The sequence below is a fragment of the Pelmatolapia mariae genome, linkage group LG7, assembly GCF_036321145.2.
Source record: "Pelmatolapia mariae isolate MD_Pm_ZW linkage group LG7, Pm_UMD_F_2, whole genome shotgun sequence".
NCBI classification, from domain to species: Eukaryota; Metazoa; Chordata; class Actinopteri; order Cichliformes; family Cichlidae; genus Pelmatolapia; species Pelmatolapia mariae.
The window spans coordinates 21,194,313-21,202,074 of NC_086233.1; the positions used below are offsets into that span (position 1 = coordinate 21,194,313).

At 36.7% G+C, this 7,762-nt stretch overlaps 1 long non-coding RNA gene across 1 annotated transcript; it reads left to right on the forward strand.

Annotated features, from left to right (window-relative positions):
• Positions 1-1,003: 1,003 nt before the first annotated feature.
• Positions 1,004-6,464, forward strand: LOC134630768 (uncharacterized). The gene is made up of 2 exons (XR_010094312.1): positions 1,004-1,181; positions 5,922-6,464. It is a non-coding gene; the product is annotated as an uncharacterized LOC134630768 (long non-coding RNA).
• Positions 6,465-7,762: the final 1,298 nt, after the last annotated feature.

Sequence of the window (7,762 nt, forward strand, 5' to 3'; positions counted from 1 at the left end):
AAATTCATGGGACAAGTGTCCATGTCAGCACTTTCTCCCCCCTCAGCCGGTGTGTAAAAGGACATCACACTTGTCAGCCGCAGTAAGCCCAAATTATAAGGACAAATAAAATGGTGTGTTTGTGGCCAGGCTTTTTCAAAGGGGATGGGTGAATGATATGATAACTTCTATAGCGTTCTCGCATGGGCTGACAGCTCCCCTGCATGTATGTATATATAAATATAAACATATAGCAAATGTATATGCAAATAGATGCATATATGCATGCATGTGTGTCAAAGCTGGAGAGCAAAGGTATCTATGTGGGTATGCTGGTGTGTATACTTGCTTGTCTTCACCGGTTCATGCTAGCATTGTCCAGGCATGCTAGTGCCATCTCTGCAAATGAAAAAAAGACAAACCCATTTTATACTATAAAGGGGATTTGCAATCAATCATTTTGAATGAATGATGTCAACATGAATATGAATAACCTGTATCAACTGAAAGCCATGCTTTGGACCGTTTTTTCTACTTTTTCTCTGTATGATGTCATGAGAATCGTGAATTGTAATAATGTCATTTCAGGCAAAGAAAGAAATTTTTCAAAGCTGATGAACTGAGGGTCTGCCTCAAGACCCAGAATAAGGCAAATAAGGATTTCTTTGAAATGTGACTCATGCATAGCTACTCTAGTAGACTCCAAGAGCTGGTAACAAGCACAGTAGGTCCCCCATAAAGGTGAACTTAGATTCTTCTTCTTCTTTACGGTAGCTGACCTAAATATCCAGGTCAAAACACCAAGAATTTACATGCAGTATACACTGACCTCTTATCATGAATTTTAATTTCTACTGAACTTTAGTATAGAGAGACTGTGCCAGCACACTCTTACTCAATACTAGCTTGCTGGTTTACAAGCAAATAGGAGGTGAGTCAGGAATTAGCAGCTGCTAGGTGTGGATTAAGGTTTCCGCTCATTAGACGGAGGAAGCAGAGCTATAATCCAGATCCTTCACAGGCTGTTGACACATTTGCAGGCCTCCATACAGTACACATTTAGCAGCAAACACACTGCTATGTCCATTCAGAACTTTACAATCATCAATTTTGCATGACCAAGTGGCAGGGGCCTCTCTTTTAGGTTTAACACCTAGAGCTGCTGATGTAACTGGGTGAAAATGACAGAGGAGCTGCTGCAGGTAAGTGTAGGATGAGATTTTATCAGAGAAAACTGTGAGAAATGGCTGCAATGTTGCAGTACCTGAATCTGGATTATGACTGCAGTCTTTGCCTGTGGCTTCTCAATCAGTTAGATGGAGCTGAAGAAGCTGTCTTCAGAAGTCTAATCCTCTCCCATTTCTATCAAAATCCTCACAGGGCATCATTATGGAGGTATTGATTTGATGACTGGCTGTGCTGAATGTCACAGCAAAGATAGCGATAATTTTCTTAGCATTTGAAGGCACCGAAATTGAACATACTTCTTTTTTCAGATTTGTAAAAAAAAGAAAAATGATCCAGGAGGCAGACAGCACATTATAATTATGGGAACTGACATTACAGAGAACGTGACCTTTGTTTAGAGTGGACATTATAAAGGAATAAGCTGGTGTACAAATCCATTAACAGACAACACATTAGAGTTATAATGGTTTAATGTTTTCTAATTACTTCTTCATTTATTTTGACTCCTGGGTTTTAATTTGGGTTATTTTACTGAATGGGTTTGCTCATTTCAGTTTAGTTTGTATTGTTCTTAAAAAATGTTTTTGTTTTTGCTTTTATTAGTTTCTGTGTTAGTTTTGGTCTTTTTGAGTATTATTGTATGAATGCCATATACCATTTATATGAAGCCAAAGAGTTTTTTATTTTTTATTTTTTAAGGGTACCTAAATTCAGGATATGTCCTCTATCTTTTGTCTGTTTATGTGTTTCAAACATACACAAAAATAGTTTCAGTTAGCAAATTTTTATTGTCATGCTAATGAACTAAAATGAGTTAGTCTTCTCTCCCTCCTCTAACTCGCAGAGGTTGCAAAAGATGGATTTCCCTCTCTTAGCGTGTTTCTGCTGGAGGTTTCTTCCCGTTAAAAGGGAGGTTTTCCTTCATACTGTTGTCTGCTCATATGGAGTTGTATGACTGTTGAGGTTTTTCTCTTGTAGGATTGTCACAATATAAAGTGCATCTAGGTGACTGCTGTCGTGACTGGACAGTATATAAATAATAATAAATTCTGACAGATTTCTTAAAACCTTCTTACCTTCTTCTTGAATTACCCACTTCTTGAGTTTCTGAATTCAGTAATATTCTATTAAAACTTAACTTCACATATGGAGATACTTTATAATGGTACTGTCAGAATTAAGACTGGAAGGGAAGTATAATAAAATAATTCACTCACCAGCCTCTTTATTGGGTTCTAGACCACCTGATGTGATCTTTTTCTACTCTAACCCATCAGCTTCAAGGTTTGGCATGTTGTGCATTCAGGGATGTTCTTCTTTATACCCTGGATGTAACAAGTGGTTATTTGAGTTACTGTTGTCTTCCTATCAGCTTGAAGCAGTCTGGCCTTTCTCCTCTGATCTCTGACATCAACAAGGCATTTTTGCCCAGAGAACTGCTGCTCTGTGGATATTTTCTATTATTTATTTATTTTTTATCTGTTGCTCTGTTGCATGACTACTTGTTTTTCTAGTGGTGAATCTAAACATCTAAACCACCTTTTTTGAACACAACTTTTTCGTTTTGCTTTTATTTTGCTGTTGTTTTTTATGCTGATATAACAGCAATGAGTCATTTTTACAGAGCATCAGGCTCTTTAGTTTTAATTTAATGCACCATAACGCCAAAAACTATGCACTATGTAGTCAGAGGATTATATTTAGAGTGAAAAACAAATCTAAACTCAGTAGCACATCACGACAAAGTAAAAACATGTTTTCAGATTTTTTATTTTTCACATTTCTTTAAAAGTAAAACTTGGATTTATTTATTTACAAATCCTTCAGACACTCAATTCATTACCTTGTAGAAGCTCCTTGAGGCACACATTATGGCAGAGGTGAGCAATCGGTTATCCCAAGAGTCCACATGAAAGCCTGGGACTGTTGTGGAGGGCAGTGGACAGGTGATCATCACTGACAGACCATCTGTATTTGTTAAACTTCATTGCTGAGAATGTTTTTTCACATATGAAGAACAAAGAGAAGCAACATCTTCTGAGCATGCCTTCTAATGTGTGGAAAGCTCTCCTCTTTGAAAAAAGAATAAAAATACAGGACTGATCCTGGCTAGAAGTGTTCTGCAACAAGTGAATCAGACTGCAGGTCAGTGAGTTCAAGCTCAACATCACTGGATGCATTATCCACACTGCAAGTGAAAGGATATTGAATCATGTGCATTTCACTCTCAACTGTTTTGAAGTCTTCAAATTGCTTTGCAAACTCATTGTGCAGGGCTGTAATGGCTCCTGCCATCAATGTTGGCATGTGATTGAGAATGTTGTTCTATGAGCTGAACTGAATTGAAAGAAGCTGCAGGTTTCTCATTAAAGCTTTTACTATTTTGCAAATAGGCCGTTGCCTTGCAATTTGGTATTTACTCAATTCATTAGTACAGTCACATCAATAGCAAATACAAGATCTGCCTTTTATTCTACACTATGAGCCCTCTGGAATGTCCTTTAAAACTCTTGAATTTCTGCAGGTCCTGTAGTCCTTTTAGCACTTTGCCCAGGCTAAGCTACCTGACAGCTATGTGGTAGCCTATGTCACCATTTTCTGTTTCATGCTCTTCCAAAAGTCCAAAAAACTGACTCTGATTCATAAGTGTTTTAGTTATTGTAGAACATCAATAACACAGCTAATATTAGCACTGACTTTCACAAGCCCACCCGATGTATAATGTAATTCAAAAGTATCAATATCAGTTCTGGATTTATTTCAGTGGTTTTATTTATATTTATACTTTATATCCACAGATCAAAAAATTTTCCCTGCCATTTTGTGATCAGATGTGATCCTGGGGGCACAAAATGCCCAAGTCAGTGTCAGCAAGACAAATCAGTAGATGATGATGTCATGATCCAATCAGCCAGTTACTTATTTGGTAGGGAAAGTGGTTGTGGTTTCAGATTTTAACCATTTAGAAATTTTTGAGGCTACTCTTCTCCCAGAACACTCAAAGCTTTAGAAACTGTTACAGTTTTGCCTGATGTCCATAATCTTATCATGTAGGACTACAACGCAGACTTGAGGCTTGGTTTTTGTCTTGACATACACTGCTAAATGTGGGTTCTTATATGCAAAGGTTTGTGTCTTTCAAAACATTTTATTCAGTTTACCACAGTTAAAGTTCAGGCAGCTAGTCATGTCCTAAGATAAACACAGCAACAGGACGGACCTGTCCAAAATGTTAAGTGGCACAGCCTCAGGCACATTTTATGAATTCAGTTTTAAGTAATTTGCAAATATTTCTAAAAACATGTTTTCACTGAGTAATGACAGATTATTGAGTGTATATTAATGGGGATGACAAAACACCCTTCTCTTTTTGCGTAATTAATGAATAAAAGTCTTAGTTTAAAATAATATTGCAACAAACAACATTGTACACATGAACCAATTGTTAACAGGCAACACCTTATGAAAAATGATCAGCAATCAGTGAATTCCACAAGTTTAACTTTTAGTTGGTTGAAAAGGGAAAAGAGTAAAGAAAAAGGGAACATGGTGCACTGCCACAGTAAACAGTGAACAGTCTGTTCTTTCAAACTGTCATGCACTGTGCAAAAATCTTACGCATTTCTTTATATCTTGCTTCAAGGAATCAGACTTTCTTGTGTTTTTAGTTTTTTCTACAGTATCCCAAAGTCATGTCAAGAAACAGGAAAAAAAATCAAGCAAAGACCTGACACAGGACCTGAGAGATGCATCTGGCCTTTCAGTAGATCTTCAAAGTTCATCAGAAAGTATTTCAGTGGTTGTCAAGTAGCCATTCTTAAGGAAAGGAAATGGAGAGGAAAGGCTGAGGAATGCCAAATCAGTGCCAATAGGTCTTATGAAGTGATGAATATATTTTTTTAAATATTGGTTCAATTCATCAATAATATGAATAATATGAATTATTCTAAAGGAGGTCAGGAGAGAGGTACAACAGTGAGTGTTTCAGGCATCTGTAAACAAGGTGGAGGCTGTCATGGTTTGAGGCTGCATTTCAGCCATGGTGTTGGTGATCGTGTATGATCCCAAACTCACTGCCCCCCCCCCCCCCAATAAATGTATACAAAGAAACACACACACACTATGAACATGTTTCAATAACTTAGATCACCTATTGCCCCTTTTCCTTGTAAAATATATTTTTTATTTTATTTTTAAGGCGTGGTGGCTTAAGACTTTTGCACGGTGCTTTAAATGTATGATTATATATGCTGCAGAGCTTAAATGCCAGCGATTTTGAAGGGTCACATGGAAATATGTTTTGGCTCTTCTTCACCAACCATTTTGTTAAAATAGGTGCAGTAAAACATGCTTTAAATGCCCAACTGTTAATATTCTACTGACAGTGCACCTTTTTCCACGGCTACTTTATTTATTGAAAATGTTGAAAGGATGCCATTAGGTATTTCAAGCACACAGAAATGTGCTTTTTGCTGAGTAGATTGACATTTGGGTGTCCACAATAATGCAACAGTGATGAAAACAACACCTTAATGATCCAGTGAGTTTTTGAACTAATGAGTGTAAATCAACAATGACAGCTCCGAGTAGCTGTTGGGAACAGTGTGACTTTTGAACTGTGAGATAATATATCTGCTTTAAATAAGTAATCTTAGCCGTGTAGGTGGGCTCACACTCCTCAGTGGGAAGTCTTCTGTATGTGTTTGCATTTGTTAACATTCATTTTGTAGTGATGGAAACATTTTTTTTTCCAGATTGAGACTGCCGTGCTACAGAAGAACTTTTACCAGTTACCTAAGATGCTTTTGATCTCGTCAGAGTGAAAGGGACATTCATTTCAAATGATTTGCTTGTTTCAGTGAATGCTTTTTGCATGTATTTCTGTGCGTACTTTTCTTCCCTCCACATGTAATCGCATGAGATGGTAACCTAGCTCAGGAAAAAAAGCAGCACCTTTGTGAAATACAAAAAAGAAAAAGAAAGGGAAAAAAATCTGATCTGCCTCTGAAGAAACACCACCTTATCTCAGAAACACTGGAGGCAGCTTGTCAAGCTTCTGATGTTTTATATTCAGGGGTAATATCTGGATTCAGATGAACAGAGGAACCCAGGTGTATCTGGCCACTGTCTGTGCAGGATTCAATCAAAGCCAAGTCAGATTTGTTCCGTTTTTCCTTTTCCTTTGCTCCCTTGCTATTTCTCTTAATTTCACTTCAATTCACTGTGCTCTATTGGCATGAATGATAGATGAGCAGTGCTGTTGCAGCATCTAACAATAAACAGTTTTTGACCATTTGTATGATTGTGTGTGTTGATATATGTGTATCTGTGCGTGTGCTATACATATATATATATATTGATTTTCTTTTTGTTTTCCACCAGGCAGATGTCTTTGTTGTAGCTTCATTTCCATATTTACCTTTTGTCTGCCTTCTCCTGTGAGACATGAAATCGCATCTAAAACAAATCATCACGATTTAAACCAGCTTTGCTGTGTAGTTCTTCTGAAGCATGGTTTTGCTTTGTTTTTCATCAGTTTAAAGAAATTTGTATTTACAGTCTTCAGTGGCATTCCTCTTTTTCTGAAAAACATGTTCCCATATGAAATAATTAGGAAGAATAATTTCTGCAGAGATACACGTGTGTAATAAAATAATTCACACTTTCACTCGTGTCTCATGGCAATGTTTCTAGCTTTCGAAGTTAAATAACTAATTAAAATGAATAATTAATAATTTTTCATAAGGAGTAGCTGTAGTTTAGAGGAAGAGCAGGTCCTCTACTGTTTGGAAGGTTGGACGTTCAATCCCTGGCTGCTCCAGGTTCATGGTAATCTTGCAATGGTGAACCTTTTTCGAAAGATCCTCTCATAATCCTAACTTCAGTTCAATTTATCTCAACTTGGAGTTACCTCACAATAGCTCAGTGCTTGTTGGCTAATGACCCAATAACAGCAAGAGTCTGTTGCACTCTCATGAAGATGAAGAAAAGATGGACTGCTTGTAAAAAAAATGGCGTAACTGGTGCATAGGTTCATTTTTTAATGATACAACATGATGTTATCATTTAGAGCAAAATTTTGCAAACCTCCTTTTACATACCACTGACTTGAGGCGACTTTTGTTGTGATTTGGTGCTATATAAATAAAATTGAATTGAATTGAATTGAATTTAAGTCACAGTTTCAAGCTGATTAAGGCACAATTTTTTACTTATCTAGGAGCCAGACATTCCTGTAATCTGTGTTTTTTTTAACTAGCCTTGAGAAATCTGAAGGTTTTTACAAATTTTTCATTTTCAATTCAGGACATTTTCAGAGGATCTTTTTTGTTTAGTAATTAAGCCATGAACACTAACCTAGATTTTTGTGTCTACACATAACAAAACCTTTAGCAAGGAATTTAAACAGTATTTTTAGCAGCCCAGTTTAAAAATGCATTTTTCCCCATTTCTTTTTTTTAGAATTTCCAAAAATAACACAGTTTGAAAGTTATGGGATCCTTTTTCACTAACAAGGTGAAAAGGGGCCACAAAACTCTTTGAGTTCCAAAGAGCTATTAGTCAAAACACTTGGGTTTTGGAATATCTTGGAATA